Source organism: Anomaloglossus baeobatrachus, chromosome 6, assembly GCF_048569485.1.
Source record: "Anomaloglossus baeobatrachus isolate aAnoBae1 chromosome 6, aAnoBae1.hap1, whole genome shotgun sequence".
Taxonomy (NCBI): Eukaryota; Metazoa; Chordata; class Amphibia; order Anura; family Aromobatidae; genus Anomaloglossus; species Anomaloglossus baeobatrachus.
Window position 1 is genome coordinate 491,044,183 of NC_134358.1, and position 23,443 is coordinate 491,067,625.

Genomic DNA, 23,443 nt, shown 5'->3' on the forward strand with positions numbered 1-23,443 from the left:
TCCTACAATTTCTATCAGATATTTTTGTTCAAACCTTCAAATTAAACGTTACAATCTGCACTTGAATTCTGTTGTAGAGGTTTCATTTCAAATCCAATGTGGTGGCATGCAGAGCCCAACTCGCGAAAATTGTGTCACTGTCCAAATATTTCTGGACCTAACTGTATATTCACCTATTCCTGTTGCAAATTGCTGTAAATTACACTAAACTATATTTTTACTAAACGCCGGTTGCTGTGGTTCAAAAAGTATAAAGTAACAAAACAAAAAAAACAGACAAAACAGAACAAATTTTAAACAATGAAGTAATTATTAAACAATAATGAAAATGACAGCCATGTACGTTAATTTCCTACCCTAGATTTAGCCATGTCTTGGTACATTTACCGCCGGTTTTAGGCCTCGGCTCCACTTGCACATAGCTTCCGATGCTAATGACACTCAGCTCATGTTCTGCTGTGAGTGTCAGCCGAGGATCATGCGACTGTGATCCGATCTTGTGATCGGATCACAGCTGCAGAGGAGAAGGAAAGAGCACTTTCTCCCATATATCACACTGCACTCGGATAAAATGTGAGATGTCCGTGTGTTGCCAGATTTCTTTATTGGACTCAGAGTTTCATAGATCAGTTCACATATCCATGAACATAACAAATCCGAGAATGAGGTCTGCAAGACTATGAGCATTTGCTGTGCTGATTATAAGGAAAAGGACATACTCAATGGGTCTCTGTGCTGTCTGAGAAATTAATCAGGCTGCACACCAACATTGCACATGGATGCAGGAATGTAGCCTTATGTATAGGAACGTCCATTACTATGTAGTGTACTCACTTACTATGCAAAGTGCCGTCCTTAATTTCATAGTTTTCTCTCTTATTATGTGTATCAAGGTCCCTTATTAGCATCCTCTCTAGTTATGTATAGCACCATCACTTATTTTATAGTTTCTTCTCTTGCTATGTATAGCACCGACTTTTACATAGCATATTCTTTTTATTTTTGTTATTCACAGCGCCCTTTCTTTAATACAGAAACCTCTCTTGTTAGATATAAAATGACTGCTGATGGAGCAGCATCTGTCCTGATGACCAGTCCATTAGCCGCCTCAATCAGAAAGGAAGCTTTACTATGTTTCATCAACAATGTCATTTTATTTCTAACAAGAGAGGACCACTATGAAATAAAGATAGAGCGCTATGAATAACAAAAGAATATGATATATAAGGAACAGTGCTTTATATAACAAGAGAGGGCACTGCGCAGTAGAAATATGTATATACATCTATATCTGTAGCTTTCTTGCCATAAAAGGAGGCGGCTGAGGCATAATTTCTTGCACGGGGGCACCAAGCTGTCAGTGTCCCCCCCTACTCTGATGCAATCAACAGTTCATATTGTATAATTGTAACCAAGTTATCCATCCCCTGATGCAACAAAGCAGCCCCACACCATACCATTTCCATCACGGTACTTTACCATGTCAGGTTCATCTACAAAAATTCTAATTTGTTTTTCAGCAAACATGATTTCTGGTATTGTGGCCAAATCACATCATTTCCATGTTTTTCCAGAGCACATTGTTACACAAGTCCTGGTATTTGGAAGGGGATTGACCAATGGAGCATTGTCATCAATTCTTAGAGAATATTGTAAACTGCATTGTAAAGGGGGCTTTACACGGTAGCGATATCGCTAGCAATTTGTAGCGATAGCGAGCGTGTAAGTACCCGCCCCCGTCGCGCATACGATTGTTTGTGATCGCTACCGTAGCGAACATTATCGCTACGGCAGTGTCACACGTACTAACCTGGTCGGCGGCGTCGCTGTGACTGTCGAACAATCCCTCCTTCGGGGGGGAAGGACGTTCGGCATCACAACGACGTCACCGCAACGTCACTAAGCGGCCTGCCAATCAAAGTAGAGGGGCGGAGATGAGCAGGACATAACATCCCGCCCACCTCCTTCCTTCCGCATTGGGGCCAGCGGCAGGTAAGGAGACGGTGCTCGCTCCTGCGGTGTCACACATAGTGATATGTGCTGCCGCATGAGCGATGAACAACATGGATAAACAACCCTCACTGATTTTTGAGTTTGGGACGACCTCTCCATGGGGAACGATTTTCACCATTTTTGAGGTCGCTTAAGGTTGCTGGTAAGTGTCACACGCTGCGATATCGTTAATGACGCCGGATATGCGTCACTAACAACGTGACCCCGACGATAAAACATTAATGATATCATAGCGTGTAAAGCCCCCTTAACTGGTCAACCTTCTTCAAGATATATGATGTGTTTACACCGCTCTAGCTGTTACAATGTGTTATGGACCCTCACCCTTACTATTGTAATGTGAGCACCTTTATTGACAAAGCACTTTTTGTGAAATGCTTAGCTGCATACCTGTTACCATAGTCAGCGAAGAAGCACCCTGTAATGTGAATACAGTATATGATATAGCTATTCTCCACTGGAGATGCAGCTGTGTCCAGCAGCCAAAGGACGGGACCATCAGATATGACTATCTGTGGGTGACCTAAATGCATAGGAGTAATCACTTGTACTAAAAATGCGACACTGAACGGGACCTGTAGTAATGATCTCTCTTGAGCTCTGCCGTGGTGTGAGACCATGAGTGAGTAACAGCTGGTGCTTGTGAAGATGAACTTCCCTTGTCATGAGATATCAAGGAGATACGATGGCCATATTGAAAGACCAGAAAGTGTTTCTTTGTGCCTTGCATCAGAGGAATAGAGCAAGACATACAGTGATGGTGGCCTGGAAAACCCAAATAGCTGGAATGACTTTGTAAGTGTGGTGTCCCCGAGGCTTCAGTCACCACAGGGTACTGCACCTCACTGAAGGTGCAGTATTCATTCCGGGTAAGAGGTTATTTGCCGGTGTTGATCACATTCACACAACACACACAGTTTAGGTGCTTTCCCACTGGGACTGAACTAGGGTAGATGTGGGGGTGGCCTTCACGAGGCATGGGACTTTCCGGTCACTAGGACAACCACTTAGGGGGCGGCACCACTTGGGGGAAAGGAAGGAGCATCATTCACACATAGTCAGTTAAGTCAGGGCTTCGGTCCTGGCAATACGACACCTCTGGAAGTCAAGTGCAGCACAGGGCCTGAGGCTTGGAGCAAGACGCTCAGCCTGGGCTCTCTACACCTGAAGGTGATTCCAGGGTCTACGGAGCATACAGCGAGCACCCGCAACCCGTTCCATAGTCCAGGATTGGTGTGAAGGGATTCCTACCAAAAGGAACACACAGTTGTAACACCGATGGTGACCTCCGAACTATTTGAGATTGATTGGAGCCCATCACAGTGGAAACCGGCACTCCAAAGGTGATGACATTGAAGTGAGTAAAAAGAACTTTGAACCGCAGCCTCTGTGTCGTCACCATTATTACCGTCGCCGTCATCCCACGCTCCAGCGCCATAGACTACTACCACCACCATCATTCTCCATGGGGCCTAGCTCTACATGTGAAGAGCTGTATCATCCGAGCTGCATTACCATTCAACCCAGACGTGAGAGACTCCGCGCAGCTTGGCTCCTCTCATAGCCGCACACCACAGATGGTGTCACGAAATACAACTACTCCCCCTATCACCACCATCCCCATCATTTTGGTTGACACTGCGGGATTACGGAGCCGGGCCAGGCCATGGTGACAACCAAAACTCCCCCCAAACCGGCAAGGTGACGAGTAATTCCCCAAGACTCCGCGGGTGCGTCATAAGCAGCAAATACTGATTGAAATTAAGGCCTCAATCACATGATTGTATTACATGTATATGTATTGTATTCACTATTTTCGCAAGTCTAACACATACCCATTATAATCTATGGTGCTATTCATATGTCCATCCATGTGCTGTTTATATTTAACATTGCATTCTTTATCCCTCTGTGAAAAACGCTGATGACACACTGATGGTAAAAACAGACACTGATGAAACATTGATCCAAAACACTTATGATACTGGTACCATTTCTTCACATACATGTTTAAACACAGAAGTGTGAATGAGGCCTTAGAAACTTCTTTTTCTACATAACCACCAAAAACTGGACCTCTTAGTAGTAAAACTACCAAGCTCCGTGATTAAGAGTAGTGCACCTGACAAACATATAGATTATTCCTGATAATGTGCAACCACCAAGCTCAGGGCCTTAAGGCTGTGTCCGCACTGTGCGTCATCCTACTTGCAGTTCAAAACGCACCCTCTGGCAGTAATTGATTTTGCCAAAGTTGCTTTTGCCCACAAAATAGCGTTAAAAACGCTTGCGTATATACCGCGTTTTAGCCGCGTTTTTTGCGATTTTTACATGCTTTTCCATTGCGTTTGGAAAGATGCGTTTTGAACATAAAGACACTGCTAAATAAAGTTTAAATAGTCAAACACAATGAAAAAGGGGAAAAAAAAGGAACACAAATATTGAAATGATAAAGAAAATAGTTATATTTCATAGAATTATAGCGTTTTTTTACTATTTAGCGGTAAAATAGCATTAAATTTATATTTTTCATTAATTTAATTGTCGGACTATGTGTGTGTGTGTGTGTGTGTGTAAAGGGACATATTATTCAATTATTTTGAAGTCAGAAAAGCATGCGTTTTGGAAGTCTAAAACGCCTTGTTTCAGCAGCAAAAAAAGCAGGTAAAATGCTAGAATTTTAATATTTCTTGCTTTTTGCTACTTTTCATTGACTTCAATGTTAGCAAAACGCAGCCCAAATGGCAAAGACAATTGACATGCTTTGAAAGCATGTTTTTTGCCACAAAATATGCAAATTAAACGCTGCGTTTGGAAACGCAAAGTGCAGACCAGAAATCCCCATTTTCCATAGACTTTGCTGGAAAATCAAAAAGCATGCCTTTTGGCATGAAAACACTGCAGTTCAAAACGGACCTAAAAAGCAGCTGAAACGCAGGTGAAAACGGAAAGTGTGGACACAGCCTAATTGTGACAGGTAACACCAAGATTTATGCCTGCACGTTCTTGTATAATGACTGAGATGTTGAGCCACTGAGAGACTGTACTGCTATGCTTGCCTCCTGAGTAGTAAAGTAGTATGAAGAGAACCCTATTGTGTACTTGTCCGTGCTTTACACGCTGCAACATCGCTAAAGTGATGTCGTTGGGTCACGGAATTCGTGACGCACATCCGGCCACGTTAGAGATGTCGTTGCGTGTGACACCTACGTGCGGTCGAAAATCGTCGCAAACACGCGCAAAATGACTAATCGTTGACATGCTCCCCTATTCCCAATTATCATTGCTGCTGCAGGTATGATATTGTTCGTCGTTCCTGCGGCAGCACACATCGCTATGTGTGACACCGCAGGAACGAGGAACCTCACCTTACCTGCGGCCGCCGGCAATTAGGAAGGAAGGAGGTAGGCGGGATGTCTGTCCCGCTCATCTCCGCCCCTCCACTTCGATTAAGTGGCCACTTAGTGACATTGCTGTGACGCCGAATGAACCGCCCCTTTCGAAAGGAGGTGGTTCGCCGGTCACAGCGACATCGCTAGGCAGGTAAGTCCGTGTGATTTTGTACGCCACGGGCAGCGATTTGCTCGTGACGCACTAATGATGGGGGAGGGTACGCACGCTAGCAATCTTGCTAGCGATATTGCTGCGTGTAAAGTGGCCTTAAGACCTATTATTCTGACTCACAGGTATGTGGAACATTATGGTGCCTAAACAGACTGCTTCTTCTGGACCCTTCGTATGACCAGTACTCACGTTCATACCGGTTCCTCAGATAGCTTAAACTCAGCCACAATCTCAGGTAAGAAGACTCCGGGAAAAGAGGGATGCTTTTAACTGAAAATCTTGTATTGATGATGAATAAGCAGGTAAAAAGTAAGTAATTCTCTCCAGAGAGCATTTGCATGTAACAAGAGGATGAAGGAACATACACAAAAAAGAGGAGAGGGGAGGGGGAAAAAACTGACATCACAGGGCTACAGGGAGTGAGCAGGGTCAAATACAAGGAAAGGCAAAGCTTCAGCATGGAAATGGAAATACAACACACAGTAATGCAAAACAGTGAATGATTCCCAAGTCGTAGGACATGACACCTATGTTTAGGGTTAACAGAAAAGTTCTGACCCACTTACTTGTACATATTTGTCTATGTATTTAAGAGTAAACTTTATTACCGTCCTGATGTTTTTTTTCCTGGCACACCTCGAGTGTTGTTCCTCTGTCTAACAGTAGACTATCGCAGTTTGACATCAATATCACCGAGCTTCCTGAAGGTCCTGTGATGACATTCTGGATCTCACAGTACATTTTTTCCCAATCTTGTGTTATGGATTTCCTGGGACAGCCTGACCTGGCCAAGTTGGAGTAGGTAAGAATTCTCCACTTGTAGGAGAAGCTTCAGATAAGTGGAATGATTCATGTCTAGGTGATTTTTTTGAATTCCCTTAAAAGAGTCATAAACGCCTAAACTTTACTGAAGGCTTCAATGAGCTCTCCGAATCTAGAGTTTGTTATACACTTCAGCAACAAATAAAAGTAAATTAAGGCTTCCAACACAGTTTTTTTTATGTTTTTTTGTTTATCTGTAACAAACTCCACAAATCCTTGTGTTTATTATAAGTATTTTTTGATATTTTATTTTTTTGATCACATATTAACATTGACATAGATATATAATTGGTAGTGATGAGCGAATAGTAAAATATTCGGGTTTGGATTTTTTGTACCAAATAGTACTATTCCAGTATTTGTCAGGAATAATGAACCTAATGTAAGTCAATGGGGAACCAGAGAATTTTTCTAGGAAATATTAAAAAAAATATGCTCGGGTTCCCCATTGACCAATACTGGAATAGTACTAGGTATTCAGTGGGAATAATCTGAATCCAAATTACTTGCTATTCGTTCATCACTAATAATTAGCCCATGTCTTATTAGCATTTACCATATCTTGCCATTCTATATCAATATACCTTTTCCTCAAATGTAATGAAAATGGAAAACAACTGCGCTTTCAGAATCCACTTTATGTTATATGAAGTATAAAGTTGTATAAGGCCCCTTTCACATTGCACTTTTACTTACTTTCAGTGGCCTTGTCGAGGCATCCGTCCGAACCGCCACTCCCCCCACCCCGCAAAACGTGTTTCGAACGCATGCGCTGACAGGGCCACTGAACGTAAGTAAAAGCGCAATGTGAAAGCAGCCTAAGAACACAGCTACAAAGGCCCCCATATGCCTTTGATAATATGTTTGGTGAGCCTACAATAAAATGTAATGTGAACCTAGGCTAAAATAATTTATAGCGCTAGCTAGATAATACAATTATTTTTACATATGATTTACCTATTTACCTTGTGTAGAGTTCATAACACTACATGCTGAAAGCTCAGCATAAACCGCTAACAACCTAATGTATACTATTCATATTTTTTGTTTTAAACTATGTGCACATGACTGTAGATTTGGTGCAGAAAATTTGTGCATCTGTGGCGCCCCTGACCTGGTCAGGCACCACTGAGTACTGCACCCATGCTGGGGACAGTACAATACAGGTAATCCAGAAGGCTGACCGGGGTGTGGAACACAGGCGCATAGTGATCAGGTCTCACACATGTACCCATGAGAGGACCCCTGGGGATCCCAGGAGGGGGAAAAGCCTTCACCTTCACTGGAATAGTGGAGGGGGCCAAAAGCCTCCATCTCCTCTCAAGGGGTGTGGTAAGAGAGTCTGGTTGCTAGGTGGCGTAGGCAAGAACAGGAGAGGAGGGGCAGTGAGCCAGAGCAGTGTAGAGTCCAGGGAGCTCGAGTGAGGAGCAGATCCCTGGGGCTGTGCAGTCTGACAGCGCCCGCGCAGTGGCTACTGACGGGGGAGAACGGTCAACTAGGAGGGCTACCCGAAATCCATCTTCAGCTAAAGAGAGAGCACGGAGTGGGAAGTAAGGAGACTGCTAGAGAGTACCAGGCCCAAACGGGCGGCAGATCCCGAAGCGGAGATAGATCCAGCTTTCTTTTGCTAAACCTGCCGGTGTGGGGCTCTCAAAACCCACGCCACAACACCACAAAAGCCGCAGCCACGTAGCCACAGTTAGGGCCCATAGGTCACAGGAGGCAAGCAGCTGGAGTGGCCTGGTCCAGGCGACAAGCAAACGGCAAACGAAGGGGAGAGAGGCTGCAGCATCTTCCCTGGGTGACCCCCATAGGGACTCAAAGTCGGGGTTACCCCAAACCACCAAGGGCTAAGGAAGGCGAGTTAGTAGTCACCCTCACAAGTCAGCCTGAAGGACACCTGGTTCCCACTTGGTTCATCCCAGCTACGCCCGGGTCACTCACCCTGCCATCAACTGTGAGTAAAAACCCTGAAAGACATCCTGCCTGTGTTGAGTCATTCTGCGCCTTGTGGTACTACGCACCTACACCGGGCCCTGGGGCTTGCCTCACTCTCAGGAGGCTGTTCCAACTAACTGCACACACCATCAGCCCCAGGCGACCCTCAACCTGCAGTGGCGGTCCCTACTGGCCGCAATTCTGAGAGTGGCGTCACGACAATCCTAGAAGAAGATCTCCTACCTGTGACAGGATCCAGCTGCGTGGAGTCCCTGAAGGTAATGCACCGACACAATACTTGCGGGGCTTCACACATCAAATCTGCACCTTTTGGCAGAAAAACGCACCAAAAAATTCATCCAGTTTTGGTGCATTTTTTCTGTGCATTTTTTTAAGTGAAGTCAATGACTGGAAGGGCTAAAAAAACAACTGCATGAAATAATGCATCAACAATTGACATGCAGTAGATTTTTTTCCTGCATCAAAATCTGCACATAATCTGCTAGGAATAGCAGCACTTCAGAATTCTCCTAGACTTTGCTGGCTACAGGAGTGGCATGCAGATTTTTGTGCATATTTAAAAAAAAAAAAAAAAAGAAAAAAAAAAGCAAAAAACAACAACAAAAAACACGTCAAAAACGGCAGCATGTGCACAAGGTCTTAGGGCATGTTAATGCATTTTTTTGTCCAGAAGGTGCAGATTTGATGTTGACAATTTCTGCTCCAAATCTGCGGTGTGTGCACATAACATAACCCTTAGCTTAGAGAACAAAAATGAAAATTCGATAGCCAATAATTTCTCATTCTTAAAAGGTGACTGACATTATCAGCTCTATACAATATTTGCACAGCCTGAACCTGGAAACAAATGGTCAGTTTGGTCACTATTCGCACTGACCTGTAAAATCAGGAGCAATAGATGCAAATGTTGTCAGACACATTATACCGGGCAGGTAATGTGGTCCCCTAAGGCTACTTTCACACATCAGTTTTTTGCCATCAGGTTCAATCCGGAAAAAAACGGGTAAAACGGATCCGGTACCGCATCCGTTTTTTCCCCATAGACTTGCATTGGTACCGGATTGTACCGGATGGCTTTGCGGTGCATCCGTTTTTTTCCGGATGCGGCAAAATTTATCAAAGCGGCGGCCGGAGGCAACGTATCTTGCAACGTTTTTTTGTCCGGCAAAAAAACCGCATCGCGCCGGATCCGGCGCGATACGGCGTGTTTTACAATGAAAGCCTATGGACGCCGGATCCGGCGCAATGCGGTAAAAAATGGATGCGGCTACCGGATCCGTTTTTGTAAACTGCGCATGCACCAAATTAATTAAAAAAGCTGATCCTTCAAAAAAAAGGACAAACCGGATGCAAAAACGGATGCAAACCGTATCCACCGGATCCGGTTTTGTACGCATCCGGCATAACGGATCCGTTAAAAACCGGATCCGGTGGATACAGTTTGCATCCGTTTTTGCCGGATCCTTTGCATCAGGAAAAAAAAGGATTATGCCTGAATGCAGAAAACTGATGTGTGAAAGTAGCCTAAGTCTACGCTTTTGTCTAGACTTGCTAATTACAGCATTGCCAGATAATTACACTCATAGATGCGCAATATAAAAGGAAAACAGACACTTGTGGATTCACTGATTTTGGTATAATTAGCTTCTTAACCCATGGTAAAAGTGAAAACGAGAGTTTAAAAAAACGTCTTATAACAAAATCTTATGTGTACAAACGTGGATAAACTTACAGAATTTTTTTTGCACAATAATTCCCTAACATATTAGGAATTATTAGGCTAAAATTTGTATTTTTCATAAAATAACCATTATGAAAACACAATTTATAGTGCTATTTCTCTATTATCCTTACTTAAAATATATAAACATAATTTATTGCCAAAAGGGTATGTCCATATTAATTCAACAAAGATTGAACAGTATCACACAATGTAGGGACAAGGCCATTGGCAAACGTAATTAAAACATCATCATGAAGTATACTTTTCATAAATTTGCAGGAAGAATAACAGAGGATAGTAAGAACGTCAGCAAATTATACTCCTGTTGCTGCAGAATTGTGATTTTATGGATTTAAGGGTTTTTTCACTACAATAATTTGAATCTGATTATCTAATTTACGCTCCAGCAATAGACAGATGTTAACAATATATGGAGTGGAGCAGAGCAGCCCCAAATGTGGCGCCCCTGACCTGGTCAGGCACCACTGAGTACTGCACCCATGCTGGGGCAGTACTTCTAGGTAATCCTAAAGGCTGGAATAGGGTGTGTACGCAGAGACACAACCAGGTCTCCCACACCTTGAGAGGGGACCCTTCGGCAGACCCAATAGGGGGCTTGCCTCCACATCTCATCAAGGGGTGTAGTGGAGGGGCTGGGAGCTAAGTTTGCAGCGGCTGTCAGGAAAGTAGGAAGAGAGCCAGTCTGGTAGCAGTGAGCGTGGTTGCTAGGAGACGCAGATGCGCGCACCGCTAGTCAGACCCTGCACGTGGAGTAGCTATTAGCGGGTGAGAACGGTTACCAGTCAGTCAGTCAGAAAGTTGAGTACAGGGACTCCTGGTGACTAGGCACGCACAGGGAACAGGTCCCTAGAGTAGACGTCCATTTATTGATCTGCTAAACCTGCCGGTGAGGGGAACTACAAGTCCCTCACCAACCATCTAGAGTCCGAGCCTCTGCAGCAACGAGGGGGCCCATAAGAGGGATCGAATCTGGAGCCATCTCACTTGGTCCACGCTGCCGGCAAACGGGCCAAAAAGGGGAGAAAAGGCAGTAGTGACTTCCCTGGATGAACCCCACGGTACTTCAAGTCAGGGGTTATCCGAAACAAGAAGTGCCAGGAAGGCGAGTTAACGGTTACCCTTAGACCGGCCTAAAGGATATCTGGTTCCACCTGGTTTAATCTCAGCATCGCCCGGGTTCCTCACAAAACATCTGAAAGTGAGTAAACAAGTTGAAAGACCTTTTGGACTGAGACTGAGTTATTCTGGAACCTGTTGTTCCACACACCCTAGCCCCTTGGGCCAGCCTCAATCACGGGAGGCCACAACATCCGACTGCAAACTCCATCAGCCCCAGACGCTCATTAAATCTGCAGCAACGGTCACCCATATCCCTGACCGCAAACCGTGAGTGGCGTCATGACTCCAATATATATAAAACCAACATACCTATTGCCAGAAATAGCCAAGTGAAGACCCTGTGGCGTCCCTGAAGGTGGACTGACGTCCCTGGGGCGACTGCTGCAGGTGGGCTTCACACATACATTCCCCCTATATTAAAGTGGATATCTGGGACTGTTAATTTTTTCACAATGTGCCTAAGCACTAACAGGCAAGTTGTTAACTGTTCTCCGCCGGTACAGAGCACTCCTGCCAACAGTTAAGCGGCCAGCACTGACATCCTGTCAATAGAGTGGCGGCATCTTTTCCACTCTGTTCTTTTCAAATAAAAAAAAGTCCGTGGAGCCTCTGTTAGGAGTCTCAACACGGAAAATAGCCAGATATCCCTCCGGGAAGGACCCAGCCAAGGAGTGTCTCTTTTTAGGAGACCACCATAGTAAGTGGCCCTTTTAGTCAATATCTAACTCTTGACAAGTTTAAAGATATGACAAGGGAAATACCAAGGCCAGGTATCCATCCACAGACAGCTGTTTCGGGGTATTGCCCCTCATCAGTGTGGAGTAGGATTTTGGCCAGGTGGGAGCAATGGCTAGTAGACTAACAAGACAAAACAATCACTGATCTTAGGGAGACCAGCCAGACAAAACACTGCCGCCAGTCAGCAAAGGCACTCAACACAGTGAAATCCTAGGTGCATTGCAAAGGGCCACTTAATATCGTGGTTATGGTGGTTTCCTAAAAAGAGCCACTCCTTGGCTAGATCCTTCCTGGAGGGATATCTGGCTATTTTCCATGTCGAGACTTCTAACAGAGGCTGCATGGACTTTTTTCATTTGCATACTTCCCAGGGGGCAATACACCTAGGATTTCACTGTGTTGAACGCCTTTGCTTGCTGCCGGCATTGTTTTCTCTGGCTGGTCTCCCCGAGATCAGTGATTGTTTTGTCTTGTCACTCCATTCTATTGACAGGGAAGGATTGCAACCATCTCCACACTGCCTAACTGGGGGAAGCCTGCTGTCAAGCAGCATGATTCTGGCAGTCCAACCCTGTCGACAGAGCAGACCAGAAGAAGAAGAGTTGCTCTGTTGAGAGGTAGTAGTTGAATCACCGGCAGTGCAGAAGCAATCAGTGACCGCACTGTGCCAGTGTTGGGTACAAAAGGCAGGTAGTTGTTCGTTTTTTTTGGCACATAGCAAAAACAAAAGTACTGGACCACCCCTTTAAGCTAGTAATAAGTGGGTTACACTTTGTTGGACCCTTTGGCCACATTTTTGTTTCAGAGCCTGGGTCAATCAGCAGATGCTCCAGATGTCCATTTATACTAAAATATAATTACTTTAGTCAGATATTGTGACTTTTTTTTTAATATTCTGGTCTAGCAGCCCCGGAGCCTAGGGTTTGTGTTTGAAGAAGAAAGCATCTGCCAGCATCTACATTGGTATCAGAAGGGCCATATTTGTTTAGTGCTACACTGGTATACTATGGTAATACATTTTTTGTATTTAATACGACATCAAAAGTATAGCATGTTGACCAAATTGATAGTATATAGTCCCAAACAGTGGCCTACCGCACAGCCGCTATGGAACCCATGAGTTGGAGGGCCTGATTCCAGAGCCACCACACTTCTGAGCTGTGACGTATCGGTGCAGGGGGCATGATGATGTCACTATATCTTACCCACTGTGCTGCAATTTGCAGCACATCAGAATGATCACTGCAGAGACTGAAGCAGCGGGGAACAAGGAGTGGTGAGTATTTGCCTTTTTTTCTTCAATCATAGAGAACATTGTAGGGGTAATCATACTGTTTGGGTGGGGGTTTAGGTGCATTAAACTACTTTCTGGGCAATGTGGGGTCATTATACTATATGGAGGACTATGGGGGTGCATTTTACTATATAGAAAGCTTTGGGGGCATTATACTATATAGAGCACTATGTGGGCTGTATTATTCTATACGGAAGGCAATGTGGTATTCATTATAATACTGTATATGGAAGGAAATGTGGGGCTATTATACTATATGGAGAACTAGGTGGGTTACATTATATTATATGGACAGCGATATGGGGCACATTATACTGTACTGTATGGAGGACTATGTGGTGTGCATTATAGGATATGGATGGCAATGTAGGAGCATTATACTATATGTAAGAAAATGTGGGGCCATTGTACTATATGGAGGACTAGGTGTGGTACGTTATTGTGACGCCCTGGACTAGTCAGGTAGTCACAGACATAACAACACACACACCCCCTCCCCTGGTTAAGCAACAACAGCCAAACAAAAATCCTTGTTGCCTCCCTCCAGGGTCTGATGTCCACACCAGGTGGGGCGGAACCAGGTGGTTGGCCCCACCCACCGAGGAGTTCACAGGCCTGGAGGCGGGAAAAGCAGTCAGTGTAGTTTGGAGTTGAAAGTGACAGCAGAGAAACTGCTAGTGTCGCGGGAGGCGGGGCGCTGCGCTCGCTAACGCTCGGGTCCGGCGCTGCTGCTGCTCGGTGGCTCAAGCGGTGGGCCGGATCCGGGGACTTGAGCGGCGCTCCTCGCCCATGAATGAAAAGGGGGGTGGTTTGTTTGCGGATTTAGTCAGTGACGCCACCCACGGGTTGTGGTGAAGGTGGGCACCACCGCTGCTGGTGACGGGGAGCGATGGTAGGGAGCAGCTGGGATGTTGTTTTCCCCCTCCGTGGGTAGGGGTTGGTGGTCCCGGGGCCTGGTGGTGTGACGGGGAGTCAGGGTCGGTGAGGTGCAGGGTTGCAGGGACAGCGCGGCGCGGTGCCGGATGGCACGGGTGTACTCACTAAGCAAAAGAGGCACAAAGTCTCTGGTAAACCAAACGACTGGATGGACGGGTCCCGCAGCCGGCTGCAGTGTCTCTCCCCAAACAGGTGATGGCGGCTGTCTTTCCCTGCACCTTTGTGTACTGTCTTGACTACGATGGGTTCCCAACGGTAGTCCGCTCCCCAGTGTATGGATGCCGGAGGAGCCCGTTTTGCCCGCAGGCGCTGGCCCTTGGATCTCTAGCCTGTGGCGGTGGCTGTATACCCTTACGGTACGGACGGTTGCCTTCTGACGGGACTTGGGTAGTTAGGAAACCACTGGGGTTCCTGACACACTTGGATTTGACTGTTAGCGGCGGCTCCAAGCCTAGTCGGGGTCCGATGGCCCTACCTGGGTGTGCTAGCTTCACTTCGCTCCCCAGTCGGTACCAGCGGGCCACCACCCGACCCCGGTCCTACGGTTTTGCGTTGATCCACCACTCCTGCAGACGGCCACCTCCATCTGCCAACCTTGCTGTCAGTGCCTGGGCCACAAACCCAGACACTCTCCACTTTACTCCTCTCACTTCAACCTCCAAGACTCAACTCTTCACTCCTCCACTCCTAAACTGAACTGACTCTTTTTCCCGCCTCCAGGCCTGTGAACTCGTCGGTGGGTGGGGCCAACTGCCTGGCTCCGCCCCACCTGGTGTGGACATCAGACCCTGGAGGGAGGCAACAAGGGTTTTATGTCTGGCTAATGTAACTGTCTGGGGGTGGGGGTGTGTGTGTGTTACCTGTGACGACCTGGCTAGTCCAGGGCGCCACACTAGTGTCTGGGTAGGAGCCCAGGCACTGTCAGCAAGGTCGGCAGACGGTGGTGGCCGTCTGCAGGAGGTGGTGCAAGTCAGCAAAACCGCAGGACCGGGGACGGGCGGTGGCCCGCCGGTACCGAGCCGGGGAGCAGAGTTGTACCAAGCACAAAGGCAGGGCCACCAGACCCCGACCAGGCTAGGAGCCGCCGACAACGGTCGAATCAGATAGTGACCGGAACTCCCGGGGGTTCCCTAACACCCAAGACCCGACAGAAGGCAACCGTCCACACCGTGAGGATAGAAAGCCACCGCCATAGGCTAGAGATCCAAGGGCCAACGCCTGCGGGCAAAACGGGCTCCTTCGGTACATATACGTCGGGGAGCGGACTACCGTTGGGAAACCATTGGAGTCAATACACTCTACAAAGGTGCAGGGAAAGACAGCCACCATCAGCCGTCCGGGGAGAGCAGAGACACTGCAGCCGGCTGCGGGATCCGTCCATCCAGCCGTTTGGTTTACCAGAGACTCTGTGCATCTGTGTCTGAGTGAGTACACCAGTGCCATCCGGCACCGCGCTGCGCTGCCCCTGCAACCCTGCACCCTGACCTACCTGCCTCCCTGTACCCACCATCCGGGCCCCGGGATCACCAACCCCCCTACCCACGGAGGGGGAACCAACATCCTAGCTGCTCCCTATCATCGCTCCCGGGATCCCCGTCATCAGCAGCGGTGGTGCCCATTATCACCACGAACCGTGGGTGGCGACACGAACTATCTCCCTAAACAAACCACCCCCTTTTCACTCGTGGGCGAGGAGCACTGCTCAAGTCCCAGGGTCCGGCCCACCACACGAGCCCCTGAGCAGCAGCAGCAGCAGCAGCCCCGGACCCGAGCGTAGCGAGCGCGGCCCCTCCGCCCGCGACATTATATTATAACTAAGGACAGCAATATGGGGCACATTATACTGAATGGAGGACTATGTGTGGCGCATCATACTATATGCTCATCTTACTGTTTAGGACTGTGTGGGGGTCACAGATGGGGCACCATACTATGTTGGCGACACCATACTTTACCAGGGAGGTACAGTAGGGTCATCATCACACTGTACGCCTGGAGGGTACTATGGAGGAATTCACAATTGGCCGTATCATACTGTATGTTAAGGGGGGCACTTTTTTTTTATCATACTTCATGAGGGCAATGAAAGGGCAATATAGTGGCTTCAAAAGGAGGAACATTACTTTGTAAGGGCTGTAAATTGTGAGATATGCTTTTCTTTGACCCCACAAAGTATCCTTTTTTTTTTCTTTGGGGGTTCCCAATTAGAACTTCTGCTATGGGGCCCCATGATTTCGATGTATGCCTCTGGTCCCGGAATTCAGGTTCAAATATAAAAAAGGTATATTTTTAAATCAATGCATAGAAAAGAACTCAATACATTCAGTGGTGATCAGAGGCCGCGATCCATGAATCATCCACATTAGGTCATCGTGACATCATAACAGTTTGGTTGCCTTTTACTATATGAGTGACTTTTCTTTCACTTCCCAAAAATGTATATAAATAAACTTTGCTTCCTAGTGTGAAGCCCCACAGGTGTAGTGTCGGTGCATTACCTTCAGGGACTCCACTCGGCTGGATCTCGTCACAGGTAGGGAATCTTCTTGTCGTGACGCCACTCTCAGTATTGCGGCCAGTAGGGACCGCCACTGCAGGTTGAGGGTCGCCTGGGGCTGATGGTATGTGCAGTTAGTTGGAATAGCCTCCTGAGAGTGAGGCAAGCCCCAGGGCCCGATGTAGGTGCGTAGTACCACAAGGCGCAGAATAACTCCACCCAGGCAGAATGTCTTTCAGGGTTTTTACTCACTTCAGGTGGCAGGGTGAGTAACCCGGGCGTAGCTGGGATGAACCAGGCGGGAACCAGGTGTCCTTCAGGCTGACTTGTGAGGGTGACTACTAACTCGCCTTCCTTAGCCCTTTTTGGTTTGGGGTGACCCCGACTTTTAGTCCCTATGGGGGTCACCCAGGGAAGTTGCTGAAGCCTCACTCCCCTTCGTTTGCCGTGTGCTTGTTGCCTGGGCCAGATCACTCCAGCTTCTTGCCTCCTGTGAGCTATGGGCCCTAACTGTGGCTACGTGGCTGCGGCTTTTGTGGTGTTGTGGCGTGGGCTTTGAGAGCCCCACACCGGCAGGTTTAGCAAAAGAAAGCTGGATCTATCTCCGCTTCGGGATCTGCCGCCCGTTTGGGCCTGGTACTCTCTAGCAGTCTCCTTACTTCCCACTCCGTGCCCTTTCTTTAGCTGAAGATGGATTTCGGGTAGCACTCCTAGTTGACCGTTCTCCCCCGTCAGTAGCCACTGCGCGGGCGCTGTTAGACAGCAACAGCCCCACAGGTCTGCTCCTCACTGAGCCCTATGGAGTTCTGCCCTAACTGACTCACTGCCCCTCCTCTCCTGTTCTTGCCTACGCCACCTAGCAACCAGACTCTCTTACCACACCCCTTGAGAGGAGATGGAGGCCATGCTCCTGCTTCACCCCCTCCTGGGATCCCCAGGGGTCCTCTCATGGGTACATGTGTGAGACCTGATCACTATGCGCCTGTGTTCCACACCCCGGTCAGCCTTCTGGATTACCTGTATTGTACTGTCCCCAGCATGGGTGCAGTACTCAGTGGTGCCTGACCAGGTCAGGGGCGCCACATTCCCCCTTAGTTATCACCAGCACGTCCTCGGGCTGCAAGACAACATTTTAAAATGCATAAAACATTAAAACATGTAAAACATTTTAAAAGCACCAGGTACCATACATCACCACCCTCCACCCACAAGTCCGTTAACCCACCCAAACCCTTTCAGGAGGCAGGTCACCGGTCCTTTTGGTAACCAGATCTGGGCCATCTACTTCCCCAGACCTTTCCTCCAATCTGCCTCTCCCGTTGGCCGCGCCTTCAGCCACTTCTGGCAGGATGTAGAGGCGGCTTTCATGGGCTGGTGGTTTCAGGGTATACCTGGCCTGGTGGAGCCGCGCCTTCAGCCTCTTCTGGCAGGATGTAGAGGCGGCCTCCACAGTTGGTGCTGACCAGGTACCCTCTTTGTGGTGGAGAGCCAGGCCCCATAAACAGGCATGCTCTCTGGTCGCAGGCGAGCCAAGGCCCTATATACGGACGGGCTCCTCCTGGTTGCAGACGAGCCAAGCCCCTAAACAGGCTGACTCTGGTGGTGGTGGTGCCCTCTGGTGTAACTATTTACACTGCGAGAGTTTGTGGCTATAGCCAGTTCATAGCCTTAAGGTTTATGGTTTTCTCACACAAGTTTATGTGGGCACATACTTAAACGTAAACGTTGCAAAACTTCCAACTTTTCAAAACTTTAACTTGCTGTATGCTTTACTTTATGCAGATTCCTCTACTCTTCCATACCAGGGCTTGGGCCTGTAGGGCTGCGGCACCTGCTGGTTTCTTGATCTCTTTCTTCGTCTGTGGGTTCGTTGTATTTTCTTTCTTCTTCAGTGTCTCTGTCTTCATCTTCTGTTGTGACTGCAGGGCTTCTGCAAGGACTTCTAGAACATGGTGCAACATCCAGGGCATACCATCCTCTTTCTCCTTGATGCATGGTAAATTGTACGGAGTCTCCTGTACGCAGGTTCCTTCCAGGATGTCCTCTGGGCAAATTAGCTCTAACGTCTCTCCTATTGACAAAAATGCCTTCTTTCATACCCGGTGCCACAATAAAGCCGTATCCGCTTTTCAAGTTAAAGTCTTCCACAACTCCTCTACAAAGGGGTCCTCTGACCTGTGCTTGGGCTCTTCTCAGGAACCTTTTTTCTTGTAGGTCTCTGGCCGTGACTTCCCTCTGCTCTGGGGATGGCAGTGCAGGGGACAGCGTTGTTCTGTTGCGACGCCTTGTCTTGCGGCCTGAACTCTGCGTGGTACAGCTTGCAAGCTCCCAGGTGAGACTTTTAGGCAGATCTTCGTCAGCGGACGGTGTCAGGTCTTCCTCATCCCAACGGGAATAGGGCAACATCTCCGGCTCTGAGTATGGATCCACTGCTGGTGGCTCCAGAGTCAGCTCCTCAGCTTCCTGGCCTCCTCTCCCCCTTAGTTCTTCGCTGCACTCTGGTTGTGGCAGCGCTGGGGATGAGTGTTCCTCAGCTGGCCCAGGCGGTGGACTCTTCGGCGTGGTCGCTGCAGGGGTTGCCTTAGGGGTGTGCGGAGGGAGCATGTATCTGTCCACCATCTCCTGTGGGAACTTGGCCTCCAGGTCAGCCTTCAGCTGCCAGTATGCGGAGTCTTCACCTATCAGGGATTTCCTAGTAGGGACTTCCTCAGACCGGGGAGCGGTATCTGCTCTGGCCTTGCAGGCCGGGGAAAATGATGAGGTAGTCTTTTCTTGGCGGGCCGCGCCTGTCATGGCGGCGGCCTGGTCTTGGCGGGCCGGGCAGGGCATCGCTGCGGCGGCCTGGTCTTGGCGGGCCGCGCCTGGCATGGCGGCGGCCTGGATCAGCGTCGCTGTTGCAGAGGGCTCTGTGCAGGCTGAGCTGGGCGTCGCTGCTGTGATCGGGGCTTGACGGGCCGCACCTGGCGGGGCTGCGGCCTGGTTCAGCATCTCACTTGCGGCGCGGACGAGCGTCGCTGCTGCGGTGGGGTCTTGGCGGACTGGGCTCAGCAGGGTGGCAGCCTGGGTCAGCGTCACACCTGCGGCACGGATCAGTATCGCAGTGGTAGTCGGACCTTTGCGGGCCAGGCGGGGCATGGCTGCGGCGGCCTGGATTTGGCGGGCCGCATCTAGCGTGGCTGCGGCCTGGTTCGGTGGCGCCGCGCCGGGCGCCTCTTCTGGGACCGCGGGCGTGGCAGCAGGGGTCGGGGCACTTGCGCTGGCCGGGGCATCTCTGGACTCACCCATCGGTGGCACCATCGGGGTCTGAGTCGTCGCCGCTCGGTCTGGCATGCGTCGCGCGGCTCCCTCCTCGTAGGTCCGAACCGCCGCCGCCATCTCCAGAAGCTCCGTGCGTTCTTCTCTGAGCCGTCGCACAATCCTGGCCTCCAGCTGGTCGCAGAAGATAGCAAGCTCCCGGCACCACCAGGCAGCAGAGCCTGGCTCTGGGTATCCGTGTCTGGACTCCATTTCTTCTAGCACGCTACTGGCTTCTTCTCTGCTCCGCCGTCTCTGGACGCTTCCGCTCTCTTCACAAGCGAGGTCAGAACTCTGCAGGGGATCTCTGGGTAGCCACACCTCTTCGTGGGCGGTAACTTCTTCCAGCGCGGGCTGCTGTTGTTTTTTTTCGGCGCGCTTTTCATGGTGGCAATATGGCGGCGCTTCCAATTTTTCAAGCGGACCGCCCAGGCACATGGTCACCTGTCTGAACAGGTCTAGTCCTTATCCTGTTCGTGACGCCAGATGTGAAGCCCCACAGGTGTAGTGTCGGTGCATTACCTTCAGGGACTCCACTCGGCTGGATCTCGTCACAGGTAGGGAATCTTCTTCTTGTCGTGACGCCACTCTCAGTATTGCGGCCAGTAGGGACCGCCACTGCAGGTTGAGGGTCGCCTGGGGCTGATGGTATGTGCAGTTAGTTGGAATAGCCTCCTGAGAGTGAGGCAAGCCCCAGGGCCCGATGTAGGTGCGTAGTACCACAAGGCGCAGAATAACTCCACCCAGGCAGAATGTCTTTCAGGGTTTTTACTCACTTCAGGTGGCAGGGTGAGTAACCCGGGCGTAGCTGGGATGAACCAGGCGGGAACCAGGTGTCCTTCAGGCTGACTTGTGAGGGTGACTACTAACTCGCCTTCCTTAGCCCTTTTTGGTTTGGGGTGACCCCGACTTTTAGTCCCTATGGGGGTCACCCAGGGAAGTTGCTGAAGCCTCACTCCCCTTCGTTTGCCGTGTGCTTGTTGCCTGGGCCAGATCACTCCAGCTTCTTGCCTCCTGTGAGCTATGGGCCCTAACTGTGGCTACGTGGCTGCGGCTTTTGTGGTGTTGTGGCGTGGGCTTTGAGAGCCCCACACCGGCAGGTTTAGCAAAAGAAAGCTGGATCTATCTCCGCTTCGGGATCTGCCGCCCGTTTGGGCCTGGTACTCTCTAGCAGTCTCCTTACTTCCCACTCCGTGCCCTTTTTTTAGCTGAAGATGGATTTCGGGTAGCACTCCTAGTTGACCGTTCTCCCCCGTCAGTAGCCACTGCGCGGGCGCTGTTAGACAGCAACAGCCCCACAGGTCTGCTCCTCACTGAGCCCTATGGAGTTCTGCCCTAACTGACTCACTGCCCCTCCTCTCCTGTTCTTGCCTACGCCACCTAGCAACCAGACTCTCTTACCACACCCCTTGAGAGGAGATGGAGGCCATGCTCCTGCTTCACCCCCTCCTGGGATCCCCAGGGGTCCTCTCATGGGTACATGTGTGAGACCTGATCACTATGCGCCTGTGTTCCACACCCCGGTCAGCCTTCTGGATTACCTGTATTGTACTGTCCCCAGCATGGGTGCAGTACTCAGTGGTGCCTGACCAGGTCAGGGGCGCCACACTAGCGTTACTAAATTTGTCTAGTGCAAGTGAGAAGTAGTGAGTTGTCACACACTGCTCAGCTGCATACCCCCAATGCCCCATGACGTTAGTTCACACCATGAGTGGTGTTACATAGAGGTTCCATGATGTCCAAGTTATGTCACAATGAATCCTACGGGCACAGCAGCTGCACCTGCAGGATCAAAAGAGGGGCTGAGTATGAACTCACAATTGGGCTCAAACTGCAGTGGCCGGGATCAGAAAATCCTATTACCCCAAATGTTTAACCCCTAATTCTGTGGTCAGTTCAAACACAGAATCTGAGGATTTTGGTAAATGGAAATGGTAGGGTATTCCCACAAAGTTAATTTTAAAGTTGATTGGAATAATAATAATTTCTACAATTGGATGTGTTTAAAAAAAATGTTCCTGTGCTGAGATAATCTTATATACGTGTCCCTGCTATGTACTGTGCAATGGCTGAGTTTGACCTTATAGTGACATGATCTAATCATACCACAGCTCCTGGGCTGGGGAGGAAGTAAAAGAATATACATATACTAGAAGGTGGCCCGATTCTACGCATCGGGTATTCTAGAATTTACGTATTGTGTAGTTCATGTATGATTTTTGTTATATAATATATATATATATATATATATATATATATATATATATATATATATATATAGATGTTGTTGTGTGTAGTTACCAAGTGTTTGTGTAGGGCGCTGTACATGTTCTGAGTGTCGCGGGGGGTGAGAGCGGTGTTGTATGTGTGTTGCGTGTGTTGCGTTGTTTGTGGAGCGCTGTGTGTCTGTAGCGTTGTGTGTGTGTGTGTGTTGTGCGGTTTGTGTGTGTGTGGTGTGTTTTGGGGGGAGGTATGTTTTGAGCAATGTGTGTGTTGTGCAGTATGTGCGTATATTTGTGTGTGCAGCGTTGTCTGTGTGTGTGGGTGTCTGTGTAGGGCGTTGTTTGTGATTCCTAGTGTGTGTGTGTTGTGCAGTGCGCGTGTGTGTGTGTGTTGGGGGGAGGTGTGCACCTCCCATCGTGCTCCATCCCCCATGCTGCGCACCCCCCATCGTGCTGCATCCCCCATGCTGCGCACTCCCAAACGTGCTCCATCCGCCATGCTGCGCACTCCCAAACGTGGTCCATCCGCCATGCTGCGCACTCCCAAACGTGCTCCATCCGCCATACTGCGCACTCCCCATCGTGCTGCATCCGCCATGCTGCGCACTCCTAAACGTGCTCCATCCGCCATGCTGCGCACTCCCCATCGTGCTCTATCCGCCATGCTGCACACTCCCAAACGTGCTCCATCCGCCATGCTGCGCACTCCCCATCGTGCTCTATCCGCCATGCTGCGCACTCCCAAACGTGCTCCATCCGCCATGCTGCGCACCCCCTATCATGCTCCATCCGCCATGCTGCGCACTCCCAAACGTGCTCCACCCGCCATGCTGCGCACTCCCAAACGTGCTCCATCCGCCATGCTGCGCACTCCCAAACGTGGTCCATCCGCCATGCTGCGCACTCCCAAACGTGGTCCATCCGCCATGCTGCGCACTCCCAAACGTGCTCCATCCGCCATGCTGCGCACTCCCAAACGTGCTCCATCCGCCATGCTGCGCACTCCCCATCGTGCTCCATCCGCCATACTGCGCACTCCCCATCGTGCACCATCCGGCATGCTGCGCACTCCCAAACGTGCTCCATCCGCCATGCTGCGCACTCCCAAACGTGCTCCATCCGCCATGCTGCGCACTCCCAAACGTGCTCCATCCGCCATGCTGCGCACTCCCAAACGTGCTCCATCCGCCATGCTGCGCACTCCCAAACGTGCTCCATCCGCCATGCTGGGCACTCCCAAA